The sequence below is a fragment of the Aegilops tauschii genome, chromosome 2, assembly GCF_002575655.3.
Source record: "Aegilops tauschii subsp. strangulata cultivar AL8/78 chromosome 2, Aet v6.0, whole genome shotgun sequence".
Taxonomy (NCBI): domain Eukaryota; kingdom Viridiplantae; phylum Streptophyta; class Magnoliopsida; order Poales; family Poaceae; genus Aegilops; species Aegilops tauschii.
The window spans coordinates 364,611,864-364,628,572 of record NC_053036.3 but is presented as its reverse complement, the minus strand read 5'-3'; the positions used below and the strand labels follow the sequence as shown (position 1 = coordinate 364,628,572).

General features: G+C 43.5%; 1 long non-coding RNA gene and 1 pseudogene across 6 annotated transcripts; both read right to left on the bottom strand.

The window, feature by feature from the left end:
* Positions 1 to 2,383: 2,383 nt before the first annotated feature.
* LOC141020591 (ankyrin repeat protein SKIP35-like) lies at positions 2,384 to 5,034 on the bottom strand (annotated as a pseudogene).
* Positions 5,035 to 5,697: 663 nt separating this feature from the next.
* On the bottom strand, positions 5,698 to 9,951 carry LOC109737012 (uncharacterized). Of its 6 annotated transcripts, XR_012202736.1 has the most exons (5): positions 9,613 to 9,949; positions 8,867 to 9,509; positions 8,335 to 8,528; positions 7,823 to 7,915; positions 5,698 to 7,441 (listed from the first exon to the last, which is right to left on the bottom strand). It is a non-coding gene; the product is annotated as an uncharacterized lncRNA (long non-coding RNA). The 6 variants fall into 6 exon arrangements; XR_012202740.1 differs by lacking the exon at positions 7,823 to 7,915 and having other exon boundaries at positions 8,867 to 9,189; positions 9,613 to 9,951; XR_012202738.1 differs by lacking the exon at positions 7,823 to 7,915.
* Between the last annotated feature and the right edge of the window lie 6,758 nt (positions 9,952 to 16,709).

Here is a 16,709-nt window from a genome sequence, read left to right as displayed (position 1 = left end):
AAACTGTAGTGACACACTGGCTTCGGCTATGCATCAAGGTTAGAACATGTTAAGGAGAATAGTCTAGATTGGCTATCAAACAGCAGGGTGCGGGTAAACATGGTTTCAAACACAGGAGACAAAAAATGGAACTACTGCCGCTGTTAATATAACACCCCTCCAGCCACAAACCCCCATTACAAATATTTTGAACATAAGGGATTTTCTTAGGCCGGGTAGCAGCAATCCTTGGTTAACATGCTACAAACAAACTTCATGACTATATTAGATGCAACTATAACAATTATATGAAACGGATACCTGGAATGAAAAAACAAAGATGGCATGCTCTATTTCTTGCCTCTAGCTTACCACCTTGGAAACAACAAATAGATATGCAACATGCATAGAAAAAATGAAGATCTGCCAGAAAATAACTGACGTATCTCTACTGGTATGAGATAATATGGATTGAAAATCAAGGAGAGGTAGTGAGCATAAAAACACAAGAATTATCAATATCGAAGCAATACACTAACTGGTAGGATAGTGATGCACATGAAAAACTGGTATAGTGGTGATACCAAGATTAACCAATAGAATTTACTAACTTTATTGGCTGGAAAAGGCATTCACTCATTAGGAAGAGTATGTAAGAGGCAAATATGCAAGGCAGAGCCGTATTCCCATAATTAAATGGCATCACAGTTATCATAAACTCAAAATGCAGGAAGGTTTGTACCAAATAAAGATCCACGCAAGCCTGGACCATATAGGAACTTTTTTTAATTTAAGTAACTACCATATTTAATTATGTGTGTTGAATTAGATAATGAATGTTCCTAATTCTCCTACTGCCTTGTTGGGTAAGCAAACCTGCACGCATGCCATTCTAATTCTCCTACAGTCTTGTTAGGTAAGCAAAACATGGAATGGTTAAAAAATTGTGATTATTACTATGAGCTACATAAGTAATAGTAAACCAGAAGAAATAATTACGTTTCTTTGCTTTCCCTCTATATGAAGAAAGTTTCTATTGTTCCTAGGAGGCATGTCGGCATCAAGTTTCTTGTTGGACTGACTAATATTGATATCCAACAATGATGCATATCATTTTAGAAGACTAAATTTCTAACAATGAAACACATTTCTCCCGACGCTTACCTCCCAGTCTACAACGACTCTGATCCTGTAATAGCAAGACTTTACTGGTGCTGAAAACACACGCAGTCGACAGCAAAACCTGCACACAAGAGAAGACATTTTAACTGGAACAACCTAAAATTATTTGCTCATGTTTCTGTAATCCAATGCACAATAACACATAGTATACAACTCATTTGTTGAGACATCATATAATTTCTTAGAAGCTCAAATGCAGTCTGCTAATTTTCAATGCCCATGAATTTTGGCAAATAACCATTAGCTAAGAACAAACTGGAAGCAACCCAAATTACGCAAATAATCAAGCATAGACCAAAGAACAGGTTACAAAGTTACACGCTTCTCAATTTGTTGTCTCAATTTGTATCCCGTTTCACTTTATCTTATGGAATTGGTAATTCTCATTAGAGAGAGAGAGAGACAGAGACAGAGACAGAGACAAAGGTGAATGACCCTGATGCCACACAGGAGCTCTGGCCACGACCCCGACGTTCTCAGCTCAAAGGCCCAGTGGGCGGAGCAACACCCGCTACCGGGAAAACAAATGTGAAGGTCACAGGAAACAGTCTGTTTGACCTCTTGTCCTACCAAATGCTTAAAAATGCACAAAAGACTTGGAAAATTCTAGTATTTTTAGCAAGTAAATTTCAAATATGATTTGCTTACATACATCAACGGTTAGATAAACAATTCGGAATCTTTGTATACATACATAAGCAACTGGAAAATGGTAGATCTACCAGAGAAACCTCAGAAACTAAAATGTGTCTTATCTATGCTTTTTTATCTCATAAGACAATGGTTTCTTTGGATTTATAATTTCATTCATATATATAAGCCACCCAATCTTACAACAAGAAAGGATTCTAGTGAACAATACTACTAACCAAAAGGTGACTTCTGCATGTTTTCCTGCCTACTTATTATGAATACTTTAAACCTAAATAAACACCACCATGGATCAGTTTGTATAGGTACATGCAACAAACATGGCAAAGGCTCGGACAGTAATAAGAACAACATAAAAATAGGCAGAAAAAATCACCTGAGACAAAGGCGAAACAATGAACAGAAAAGAACATGATCTTGAGATCCCAAAACAACTGCAAACCAAGAAAGATTACAACTTATCAGAACCTTTGCACTGAAACATCATCACTTAGCCATGTGCAGGACAACACTAACTATGGATGTTACCAATCAAACATTTACAAATCAAACCGGAAGGACTGACAAAAGGAAGGAAAATGAGCCTTTCCCATGGCGGCCGCGGCGGCAAACGACGGACGGCCAGATCCAGAACCAACTGCAGCACGAGCATGATGTCAGCCAAGGTAGTAACAACGACAGCCACGGTTCACGAACCATTCCACAACTTGAAGGCATCCATGCTCAGCTGCCCGCATTAAAGGGCCAAGGAAGGCGATAGTATTAACTTCCTCAACTAAGCACCCCATGTTTTCGAGTTTCCCGTAGTGGGCAGCAAAGCTAAGGGCTAGATCAACATCAATGTCAAAGCTGTTCCTTTGAGTAATCTGAAAAAAGTGAAAACATTAAATACGTTAAATGCTGCCAATGATTGACGATACATTTGTGCCATGAGAAAAACATAATTTCTCATATGTCAGAAAGCACAAGATAAATAGGAAAATCTTCTTAAAAAGATACACAGCTTCTAAATTACGGTGTTCAAAAAATGTATATACACTTTTAGAGGAAAGTGTTAGTCCTCATAAATATGTTTATAGGATTCTTACATATATTAGAAAAGGGAAGGAAGCAAATGATTTAAATCCAGAAGCGCCGCTAAATTAATATCACCACTTGCAATATTTGAAAAATGGCCTAACAATTAAAAAAGTTACTCTAATTTAATAAAAAAAGATAAAATTTACTACCATCAATCCAAACATACAACTCATATTTTAGGTGGGGCATGGATTAAGTTGACCATGTATTAATATGAGAAAATGTCCATGTTATCCTTTTTGTAAGTACCATTGAAATGGGGGAGAGGTAATAAAAGGAGAGTGAAATAAAACGAGGAAACGAACATGCTTAGAAAGGAAACTGAGGGAATATGCAAAGCTTTGCTTATTTTTGCCTCATGCCTTATACGTAGTGAACCTACATAGCTTTCTTGATCTAGCCTGAATAGCAATGCAATACAGAAATGAGTTGCGAAAATAATCAATGTCTCCGTTTGTGTTAGCTGCCTAAATATTGTATCATATTTCCATGTCAACTCTATAATATCTTCCACCATTCTAATACACTTGATCATCCATGCAAGTAAAAGTATAAAATTAGTTATTTTTCTATATAATGGGAAGATTGGTCATCAAGATGACCATCTTCAATTACTATTTCAAATATTCACTTTAATATCTTCAAAGCACTAACTCAACTTAGTAACACACAATTTTCTGAGGCTCAGGTAAGCAGAGGAAATAAGATAAGCAAGAAAATGTTTCGGACTTTCCATATACATGTATACCAGGGGACTACTGTGTGCTGGAAGCAACTAACAACCATTTAGTTGTGTTGCACCTACATTATCTGCTCAACAGGTGTCATTAACCTAAATTGTCTCACTATGCTTTATGATCTCCTGAAGTAAGATGCACATGAGGACGATGCTTTGTCACTACCTGAAGTAAGATGCGGACGGGTTCAGTGCTTCCATAGCGTGCAGCTTCAAGGAAGTATTGGCTCACATTGTCTGCGCCACCCTCTACCAACAACTCTAACAAACCTTGTATAGCAGCTGCTGAGATCCCTGCTGCCCATCCTTGGTCAAAGGTGCTTGAGAACAGTTTAAGAGGAAAGCATGCAGCATCAAAGGCCTTAGTGAAATCTTTCGCGGTAAGATCATTATCAGCAATATCCAGAAATGTCTTGAAAGCACGTAGATGAAGCTGAACATCAATGATTGTGCCATGGTTTCCTTTGCCCCAACTCTCTCGCACACGGGCGTGTAACCCAATGCACTTCAGAGCCCATTCTGTGAACTTATGTACCTTTGCACTTGCCTCTGCCTTCAATACCTCATCGCCATGGGATTCTTGGAGGTGTTCATGCAACCTAAGAATTATTCAAAGGCGTCATAATAGTACACTATATAAGGTGTAAAGACGAATTGGAATTATCGAATTTGACATAACTAATACAATCGCAAAGGATGCGATTCAAGACAAATGTAATGATCAAATCCATGAATTGGAATTATTGAATTCGACACAAATAAAAATATTGCAAAGCATGTGATTCAAGAAAAACTGTAACGATCAAAAACCTTTTTGGATAGAATTACTTTTGACCCATGAAGTTCACGGCATCAGCGAGGCTGGTCGTCCGCCCCCTGCATGCAGACACACACGATGCCAGGAACGATGTCCGGAGTGCGGCGCATGTGAAATCATTCACACCTGCCGACACAATCCTCTTGATTAAGGAGACGATCGCATACAGCTCCTCCTTGTCGCTCAAGAACCAAATGGCATCGACCGCCATGCAGAGCACGTCATTGAATCCATGTGCATCAACTTTGCCCAGGAAGCCATCGGTGCACTCCCAATCATGAGAGCTCACGGCATGCTGGAACAAGCGGCTGAGCTCGATCCGGTCTTGCCTTGAGAGCTTCCTCTCCTGCTGCTTGTCGGGCTCTGGCTCTCCACTCCCAAGCTCAAGGTCCTGCTCATCCCCAAAGTCGGTGCTGACTGATCTCGGCTCTTTGGCCACAAGAACCTTGGAGGTCTTGGAATCCCTGGGGTCAAGGGGCACTCCTTGGAGCTGCCATTGCTGTCATCCACCTCGCCACTCTCAGCAACTTCGGACTGAACCATTAGTTGTGTGTTTTGCCTTAGAAAGAAATATTACAGAAGCATAGGCCATAAAAATGATCCATAGTGAAAGACCAAGCAGAGTATTGCGCTGTGTCTCACAAGGAGGCGAAGCATAGAGAGCATAATGGAACATCACTTATTAAGTTAGCTGAGTAAATAGCTAAACTTTTGTTTTTATTATCCCTGATCATCCAAAAAAAGAAACACACCCAGGTTGGACCACTGTAGGACATGTGTGTGATGCGTGTTTTAGTGGGGAAGAATTCTTATTCTTCACCCCAGCCATTTCAGCGTCCAATCCATCCCCGCAGTAAAAAAGTTGGACACCTAGGTAAGATTATGGTTTGCCTTCGTGAGCCAACCACCAGCAAACTAGACGAGGTAACTTTCCTGTTGCTAACGTAATATTATGGAACCACCACCGTGACACCAGATTACGTACAAAATCCTTTTTTAGCCGTCGTGAGTCAACACCCGGAAACTGATTTCCTGTTGCTAACATAATATCACGGAACCACCACCCTGAAACCAGATTTCGACAAATTTCATTTTTTTTTAGCCATCGTGAGCCAACGCCACGAAACTGATGTAACAACCCACGTAAAATTCCTGATGTACGTTTTATATAGAGATAAATGTAAGCAATCTGCCGTTTATACTATTTCTAAAAACCGATATGGCACACATCAGAAATAAAAAAACACAATGAAAGATATATCGCTATAGCTTATTGCTTAATTGTACTTGTCAGCATAAAAACACACGAAACAAGAATAATCAGCAAAACCTTGAGTACTCTTAAAATCACACAGACATCAAAACTTTTGACATGGCCTCATGTGCCCATAAGATTTTGCAACGTAAAACCATTTTCTGTACATTCGTGCAACAAGGACTATGAGCTATATCTCCCGTGCATTGATACTATACAACTAAAAGTGGCACATCTTGTAATCTGCACATGAGTGCCTCTAGATACTTCGTCTCCAAGTCACTCACAAACAGCATCTTCCTTCCTCGATTACATCGGAATCCCCATTTGCCATTTTCCTGACAAAATAACAAAATCTGGATCAGTGAGATATATAGATCACCTACACTTGCAATTAAAAAATTATCGACTTCTAAAAATACATGCATATTTGCATATGGTGCAGCCGATGAACCAGAATTGCAACCAATTCATAAACGAGATTTGCCCATGACATATTATGGTACAAAGGTACATTCTACAAAAAAGAACGTTCTCCTCAAGCGGTGACTAGGGGAATTCTGCAAAGAGAAAGCAGTATGTTTCATGCAGTTCATCATGATTGATGACAATAACTAGAGCTTAGTTATATGGTGCGGCCTCACCTGGATCAATCCAACAACAAAACTGAACTAAAGAATGAACCGCGCTTCAATTTATACAAACCATAGCAAGACATAATGCCAGTTGGAGACAAATACCTTTTTTTAGGGGAAATACCTTTCTTTTAAAATTGGATATTTGTACGTCCATGAGAATCAGGAAACAGTAGAAGAACATGCCAACGAAATTAGCAGCAAACTACAAGCTAAAGAAAATTTGCAAGAGGCTAGATACCATGGAACGAAAATTTGTGGTAGTTGCCGCAGACACCAATGCAATTTCTGTTGACAACCACGATACCAACATAGAACTGCTACCTAATTAGAGGTCAACGAGGCAGCACAGGACATGTGAAATTTAATAATGGTGTCTGCAATTTTATTCCACTAGTTCAAAACAGTCGAACACATTACAAAATATGCAACCCAAAAATGCTGGTTCTGAAATTAATAAATGGGATCTTCCCCACTGCAATTTCCACGAACTAATGGTTGTAACATGGTGATTTTTGGCAGAAACTTTTGGAGAAACTTACAACTACTACTATTGTTCTCTAGTGAAAGAGCACACTGAATATACATGGACATATCATGCCAGGGCAGATTAAAGGGTAATGCCATCATCCAGATCATGTTTTACACTAAAATGCTTATGTAATTCGGTTTTACAAGACATCTTCTTTGGTCAATAAACATGTAGACAGTTACTATGAGCTAACTAAAGGCCATGTATTTTCGGTCATATGATGTGCTTATCCGAGAATGATTAGTTTTGCGAAGCATACCTTGGAGTGTCCAAAACTGGAATGCATAGTGCTAATGGAAATAGTATAGTACAGGTTAAGCTCAAACTCGGAAGAGAATGAACGCGTGTTCCTTGAGAGGCAAAACCTAGACATGCCCATTCCAATGTGATGGTGTCACCTGTTCTCAGTTACTGTAAGCTACTCGCAACAGTATCAAGCTATGCTTCTTTAAAACAAACATCAATTGGTTAGATTTGCCATGTTTCTTCAATGGATCTTCCAAGAAGGCAAGTGTGGCAGCTTTATTACGGTAATTATTGCTAACTTGCAAAATCATCTTGCGTTTCTCTGTTCCTGGATCCATGAACAAGGTCAGTAGGAACTAAAACAAGACGAACCAAAGTACAAACAGGATTAGGACCTCTCATCAGTTAAATTAATCCTTTAGTAAATTTTGTTTTATAAAATTACTTGACAGATTTACAAGGGTAACCTACCTTTTATCCTTGTTAAGTTCAATAATTTTTTTGCAGCTTTGCTACGAGTCTCACACAAGCTAGGTTTCACAAAAGTTTCTGTCTCCAGCCCTATGTTATGTGCCACCTCTACAGCTTGGATATCATATTCTGAACAAAAGATTGACACCTCTGCAGCTTTATAGCAAAGGACAGTATATACTTAAAGTTTGAATTAACTAGCATCTTGCAAAGGATAGGCGCTAAGCATCATACCTACCTTAGATTTGGCCGGTGTAAAAAATGAACCATGAGGCAATCACACTTATATTGCGTATTTCTCTGTAAATTGTGGAGCCTTAAGTTCCTGCATCTTTTGATACAGAGACATGGGGTTTAATTTTCTTCTGTTATCAAATGGGTAGTGAAAAACTAACAAACTACAGCAACAAATTATATGAGTAAATCATCCTTCATTGTAGAAGCTACTAATTACTAGTAAGTGACTCATCATGTTTGACTAATCACCCTTTTTCAGAACACACATAATTTCTTTCTCTCATGTAGCAAACAGAGAGCCTACAATGGAATAGGAGATTTCTCCTAGAGAAATACTGCAGCCTCCATCAGGAAAGGGTACAATAGGGAAGCCAATCTTTATTTAAATTTCACTATTATCTTCTTTTTCATGACAATTAATTGATTAACCAAGAGCCAGTCCAGTTCATCTGAAACACTGGAGCTGGTAAGAAGGAACAATTCATCTAAACTGAGAAGAGTTAGAGCTATTACCTTTGGCTGTATCAAAGAAGATAATCTTGTGATGTTCTTCCTCCTCACGGGCCTTGTTGTGCTCCTCTTGTTCTTTGCCATTGACACGGCCTCCTTCTCCTCCATTGACATAATGGCATACTGTCATACTGCCATCCTATTGGTCCTGCCTCTTCTTGATCCCCCTATTCAACAGCTCCTTTGCAGCACCTCCGCTGTCCATATTTGTTATTTCACACAAATAAGAGTTCAGCGAATAAAATTGCTAATCTCACAGCCTAGAGCATAGGCATCTCAAGAAAAATGCGAAAGAGGAACTTTTACGATCCAATTTGGAAGCATCAGTCTTCAAGAAAACAAGAATAAGAACTATATATTAATTTAGCTTCTAAGATTGAATGAACAAATCAAGTGAGGGCCTAGAACAAGTAGGCGAGAGCCCTAAAATTGGAAGCACTCGTTATTTACTTATTTTCTTCCGTAGGTATGCATCGGATCTGGATCCATGGAAAGGGAAGAGAAATACGAAGTTAGAAAGGGGAAGAGCGCATACCTTACGGAAGATGGCTGACACCAGCGTATTCTCCTTCGACGGTTTGCAGTCGCCGGCGCCTTCTCCGACGGAGCAGCCGGGTGATTTGGGAGTGGCCGCCGCCGTAGCAGCCGCAGCCGAATCGCCGACCGCTCCGTAACCCTTGCCGCCGACCGCCGTTGTCGCCTCCGGATAACACGAGAGATCGGAGGAGAGGAGGATCGGGAAGCGAGCGAATCCTCCGCCGAGCACAACGAGCCCACCGGCCGCTGACCGCACACTATCCGACGTCGAAAGTGGAAACCGCTCGCACCTCCCAATTCCCACGACCAGCTGACCAATTCCTGCGTCAAATTAAAATTACGACGGCGGGCGGCGGGGTATAATTTTACCTGGTTGAGCCGTTTGTCTGTCGCTCGGTCGGTCGACCAGGGTGAGGAATAATTTATTCTTCACTCTCCGTCTTAAATAGACTTTAAATAGACAATATGCTTGAACAAATTCCTATGAAGAACTCTTCAACAGGAGTTCAATAACAATTCATCAAACTCTTTGAGTGCATTGCAAACCGAACAGGAACTCAGTGTGTTCATTAGTACAACGTGTAAATCAATCCAAACTCTACATATTTCACCTCGCTCATGCTTGTGCCCATCAAATTAACCTGTTGTTATTACCAAAAATTATGTATGGCAAATGTCACAATGGACCAAATAAAACATCCAGTGGCTATTGATAGAGATGCACACAGCAGAGAGAGGGGGGACCTGAAAGCATGGTCACGCGAGGAGCACCTGCATGACGGGGAGGCAGAGGAGGCCGCTTGGGAGGAGGCGCAGGCGCCTAAGAAGATGCAGCCATAACAACAACAACTATGACAGCACCGTCAGGTAGGTGGCTGTCGTGGCTCGTGCTCCTCCACGCCGCGTCTCCTCCTCCTGCGGCGCCGACGGACTCCGGCCGCATCTAGGTCAGACGGCGACAGAGACAGCGGTGTAGCAGGGTCGTGCGCGCGCGATGGGAGGGGAGGAGGACGGGCGGCGGCGGCGCAGAGGAGAGGAGGAGCTACGGCAGGGGAGTTGCGAGGCGAGGATGGAGCGGGGTGCGCTTGTGTGGGAGGTGACTTGCTGTACTTATATGCTAACAGATGAAATGACGGAAATACCCTTGGCAGGCAATCAAAATTACACGAGGTGGCATGGCTACTCCTAGCACTATTCATTGTAGCAGTGTTTCTATCGATCCGACGGCCCGAATTGATCCATCTCGCGTTCCGACGGCCCGGATCAATCCATCTCGCGATCCAACAGCTAGATCTTGTTTGGACACGCAATCGGACGGTCCAAAATCACATGGCCTGAGAAGGCTTCATTTTGTCTCAGACTCTAACAATGGGATGAAACACAAATCTGAAATATTTGAAAAGTTCAAAGAATTTCATAGTGAAGTAGAGAATCATTGTAACAAGAAAATAAAATTTCTACGATCTGATCGTGGGGGTGAATATTTGAGTTTCGATTGCCTTTATATTAAACAATGTGGAATTGTTTCACAACTCACGCCAAGTGGAAGACCACAGTGTAATGGTGTGTCTGACCGTCGTAATCATACTTTATTATTCTATGATGTCTCTTACCGATTTGCCTATATCATTTTGGGGTTATGCATTAGACACAGCCGCATTCACGTTAAATAGGGCACCATCTAAATCCATTGAGACGACACCGCATGAACTATGGTTTGGCAAGAAACCTAAGCTGTCGTTTCTTAAAGTTTGAGGATGCGATGCTTATGTCAAAAGGCTTCAGCCAGATAAGCTCGAACCCAAATCGGAGAAGTGTGTCTTCATAGGATACCCTAAGGAAACTATTGGGTACACCTTCTAAAACGGACCCGAAGGCAAGATGTTTCTTGCCAAGAATGGGTCCTTCCTAGAGAAGGAGTTTCTCTCGAAAAAATTGAGTGGGAGGAAAGTAGAACTTGATGACGTAATTGTACTTGCTCTCAAATTGGAAAGTAGCACATCAGAGAAAACCGTTCCCGTGATGCCTACACCAACTAGAGAGGAAGCTAATGATAATGACCATGAAACTTAGGATCAAGTTACTACAGAATCTCGTAGGTCGACCAGACCATGTTCCGCATCATAGTGGTACGGTAATCCTGTCCTGGAAGTCATGTTATTAGACCATGACGAACCTACGAACTATGATGAGCCCAAATTCTGATAAATGGCATGAGGCCATAAAATCTGAGATAGGATCCATGTATGAGATCAAAGTATGGACTTTGGTGGACTTGCCCAATGATTGGCAAGCCATTGAGAATGAATGGATCTTCAAGAAGAAGACAGACGCTGATGGTAATGTCACTAACTATAAAGCTCGACTTGTTGCAAAATATTTTTTGACAAGTTCAAGGGGTTGACTACGATGAGACTTTCTCACCTGTAGCGATGCTTAAGTCTGTCTGAATCATGTTAGCAATTGCCGCATTTTATAATTATTAAATCTGGCAAATGGACGTCAAAACTGCATTCCTTAATGGGTTTCTTAAACAAGAGTTGTACATGATGCAACCAGAAGGTTTTGTCGATCCTAAAGGTACTAACAAAGTGTGCAAGCTCCAGCGATCCATCTATGGACTGGTGCAAGCATCTCGGAGTTGGAATATACGCTTTGATAATGTGATCAAATCATATGGTTTTATACAGACTTATGGTGAATCCTGTATTTACAAGAAAGTGAGTGGGAGCTCTGTAGCATTTCTGATATTATATGTGGATGACATATTGCTGATTGGAAAAAATAATACATAATTTCTGGATAGCATAAAAGGATACGTGAATATGAATTTTTCAATGAAAGGCCTCGGTGAAGCTGCTTATATATTGGGCATCAAGATCTATAGGGATAGATCGAGACACTTAGTAGCACTATAAAAAAAAGACACATGCTAGTTTGGGCCGAACGAAAAAAAATTATGTCATGCTTATGACACTTCTATGACGATAATTGTGACAAAACCCGGTATCATCATAGATGTGGTGGGCTTTTCGTCCTGGGCGGGTTGGGGACACAGCTGCATGACATTCTTTGGGCCGTCCATGACGAAAAAAACCATGGTAGAAGCAAGGGCGAGGAAAATATCGGGGAGTTCCCGGTTACGGTGGGTGGTCGGGGGCCGAGCGATGCCTGTTTCTCTCGTACACGTACGCGTGGGTGCGAGGCATTGGGCTCTAACTGAACCCGAGTGAGGCATTCGCCTACTGAACCCGAGCGATTGCACTGCAGGCTACGCTTTACTGAACCCGAGCGATCGATCGATCCCTTGCTGTTAACTGAACCCGAGTGGTTCGTTCGCTACTGCTGCTAACCGAAGCCGATCGAACCCTGCTGCCTCCTTCCCTTGATGAACAGTGAGCGTTGTTGGGGGGGTGGATGAACAGGACCACGTGGAGGGCTGGATGAACAGGACGACCCTGTGGAGGGCTGGTTGAACAGTAGCTGGTGGAGGGCTGGATGAACAGTAGCCCGTGGAGGGGTGGTTGAATAGGACCCCGTGGAATGGGTTGGTTGAACACTAGCCGATGGAGAAGCGCGGTGGAGGCTGGATGAACAGGAGCCCGTGGATGAACAGTCGCAGGTGGAGGCTGGAGGAGGTCGATGGTGGATGAACAGTAGCCCATGGAGGCTAGAGGAGGTCGATAGTGGAGATGAACAGTATCCCGTGGAGTCCCGTTTTGCGGTACGCCACACCCCTCCCGATGAACAGGACCCCCTTTTGACCGTAGCGCTCCAACACAAGTCCGTTTCCTCCGTCTTGCGGTACTCCACACCCCTCCCGATCAATAGGACCCCGTTTCGACCAAGAGAAGTCCGTTTCCTCCGTTTTGCGGTACGCCAGACCCCTCCTGATGAACAGGATCCCGTTTCGACCGTGGCCGGTCGAACACAAGGCCGTTTCCTCCGTTCTGCGGTACGTCAGGCCTCGTTTCCATCGGCTGTTCCGTCCAAGCTGGTTGGCTCCCGATGAACACGACGACGCATTCCATTCCGACCCGGCTGGTTGCCTCCCCATGACCACGACGACGACGCAGTTTCTCCGTTCCGACCCAGCCATGTACACGAGCCCTGGTCGTACGTATGCGCGAGTACGCGTTCGAGACCCCGCCCGTATGTACATACGTGGCAGTATTTACTTTCTTGCACCCTGCCCGCTGTACGTACGTGTACATGCTACATGCGTGCCTCTACATCGATCAGTATGTACGTACACGTTCGCGACCAGAATGACAACGTTACGTACGCTTCAACCAGGATGGGTCCCGACTGTTAGGCACTACCTTGCGTGCGAAGATGTAGCTGGTGGGTCCTAGCAGTCAGGGGGGAAACATTTTTTTGCAAAATACGATGGCCCGTCCGGTGGGTCCCAGCTGTCAGGTGGAGGAATCATTATTTTCCGCATAATAAGGAGGCACTTCCTTGTTGCGGCCGTGGACCCAGCTGTCAGCCTCTCCACGTATAGTCCACGTCCGATGGATGTCGTTCGTTGACCACGCGGCGCCGAGAGAACCAGGGCGGTGGACGACGGCGAGGCCTAGGAAGGGGACGATGCGAAGCCGGGGAAGACGCGACAGTGGAAGCCCACGCGGAGAGGAGTACGAGGGTTCACTGGTTCGGCTTCGGTGTGAGGTTGCCATCGCCGCAGGGCCTGGCCAGCGGTGGGAGTAGTAGGGACGGTGAGGCCTCCGCGGCATCACAGCCGGCCATGGGAGGTAGGAGCACGCGGCACGACCGGTGCTGCTTTGGGCGGCTGGAGCAAGAAGACCAGAGGTTGAAGAAGCACTACGGCCGTTGGATGGACATCGTACGGTCACTAGAGCTAGGATCGTTCATATTGACTAAGTTGACAAAGCCCTCCGCCTGCATCAACTTAGTAGGCCCACAAGTCAGCCTCCCACTATGGTGGGTCCCAGCTAGCAGGGGGTATTCATTTTTTTGTGCGTAATAAGGAGGCACTTCCTTGCGTGCGAAGATATAGCTGGTGGGTCCGAGCTGTCAGCGGGAGTATTCATTCTTTTTGGCGTAATAAGGAGGTACTTGCTTGCGTGCGGCCATGGACCATATGGGTCCCAACTGTCAACCTCTCCATGTACATCCCTCTTCCGATGTTGTCGTTTGTTGACAATGTTGACCACGCCGTGCCGAGAACACCAGCGCGATGGACGACGGCGAGACCCAGGAAGGGAATGACCCGGAGGCGGCGAAGCCACAACAGTGGAGGGATGTGGGTGAGTAGAGGGATGGCCTGGCCAGCAGTGGGAGCAGTAGGGGGCGGTGACGCCTACGCGGCAGCACAGCCGGCCATGGGAGGCGGGAGCAGGCGGTCTTGCCAGCGCTGGATTTGGCGGCTGGAGCAAGAAGATCAGAGATTGAAGAAACACGATGGCCGTTGGATTGACATCCAATGGTTACGTCTGCTAGAATTGTTTGTTGACGTATATAATAAGTAAAAAAATCTTACATACGCGTCAACTTAATAGGCCCACAAGTCAGACCAATCCCTATTTTTTTTAATAATTTATATATAGCTCATTGCAACTTCTTATGCAATTTATTGCAGTCCGTTTTTTTGTTGGCCAGGGCCAGGGTTAAAAATTTAAACGAAAATTCGCATATTTCTGTGGGTTCCAAACTATTTTTAATACCTAAATGTCGAGCCAGATTTAAAGTACTTTGAAGCTAAATTTAAATTAGGTTAAAGCAGAGTGAAATAGGAATCTGAAAATGTGAAAAAATTCAGAAACTATAAAGTAATTGCCAATTTGTCATCTGTTTTTATATTTACAACTCATTTCATATTACTTTCAAGATTTGCATGCGTCTTGAAAGAGTTGCAGCCCATCAGGGCGTAGAAAAATAAGTAGGCCTGGATTGGGTATTCTTCAAAAAAATAAATAAACTGGGCTTATTTTGACAAAGAAAAAATAGTTGGGCTGGTCATATGGTGAACATAAAATATAAGCCTGGGCTAGACGGGCCACAGCCCAGTTGAAACCTTGCTCCGTCTCAACAACAACAACAAAAATACTGCTCGAGCAGCTACGTCCCAGGTGTCAGCCGATCTTGTGATTTTCTATTGTCTATTGACTATATACGCTTGTTTGTCCATACGCTAACAATGGAGTATATATAATAAAAATGAGAAACTTCCTTGCGTCCGACCATGGACATGGTGGGCCCCTACTGTCATCCTCTCCACGTATAGTCCTTTGTCGATTCCTGTTGTTTGTTGACCATGTTGACAACGCGAGAAGGCGACGCCGCGGTGAGGGCACCAAAGCGCACGGAGGACGATGGCGAGGCCTCGTACATCAGCGTTAACGATTTAGGAGATGATGGGGTGGCAATGCGTGCGCTGAGGCGCAGCAGCCGTGGGAGGCGGAAGCAGGCGGCCCCGCCGGCGCTGGTTTGGTTTTGGCGGCTGGAGGAAGACAGGACTGAAGAAACACAACAGACTATAAAAGCAGCAGGAGTACTTAACAACCTTAACTGAAACCAGCAGGGGCACTTAACAACCATAGTTGAAAGCAGTATGAGTACTTATACAGGTTCAACCGTACAAAACACGCCTTGAACAGTGCTACTTTGCCTACAGTTAACCAAGGGTGAGGCCTGATATGTCTCCAACGTATCTATAATTTTTTATTGTTCCATGCTATTATATTACCTGTTTTGGATGTTTAATGGGCTTTACTATGCACTTCTATATTATTTTTGGGACTAACCTACTAACCAAAGGCCCAGTGCAAATTGCTATTTTTTTGCTTATTTCAGTGTTTCGCAGAAAACGAATATCAAACGGAGTCCAAATGGAATGAAACCTTCGGGAGAGTTATTTTTGGAACAAACGCAATCCAGGAGACTTGGAGTGGAGGTCAAGAAAGAACCGAGGAGGCTATGAGGTAGGAGGGCGCGCCCCCCACCCTCGTGGGCCCCTCGTGGCTCCACCGACCTACTTATTTCACCTATATTACTCATATACCCCGAAAACATCCGAGAGCACCAAAAAACCCTATTTCCACCGCCGCAACCTTCTGTACCGGTGAGATCCCATCTTGGGGCTTTTTCCGGCACTGCACCGGAGGGGGAATCGATCACGGAGGGCTTCTACATCAACACCATAGCCTCTCCGATGATGTGTGAGTAGTTTACCACAGACCTTTGGGTCCATAGTTATTAGCTAGATGGCTTCTTCTCTCTCTTTGGATCTCAATACAAAGTTCTCCTCGATCTTCTTGGAGATCTATTCGATATAATTCTTTTTGCGGTGTGTTTGTCGAGATCCGATGAATTGTGGGTTTATGATCAAGATTATCTATGAACAATATTTGGTTCTGCTCTGAATTCTTATATGTATGATTTGTTATCTTTGCAAGTCTCTTTGAATTATCAGTTTGGTTTGGCCTACTAGATTGGTCTTTCTTGCAATGGGAGAAGTGCTTAGCTTTGGGTTCAATCCTGCGGTGTCCTTTCCCAGTGATAGCAGGGGCAGCAAGGCACACATTGTATTGTTGCCATCGAGGATAAAAAGATGGGGTTTATATCATATTGCTTGAGTTTATCCCTCTACATCATGTCATCTTGCCTAATGGATTACTCTGTTCTTATGAACTTAATACTCTAGATGCATGTTGGATAGCGGTCGATGTGTGGAGTAATAGTAGTAGATGCAGAATCATTTCGGTCTACTTGTCACATACGTGATGCCTATATACATGATCATGCCTAGATATTCTCATAACTATGCGCTTTTCTATCAATTGCTCGACAATAATTTGTTCACCCACCGTAATAATTAT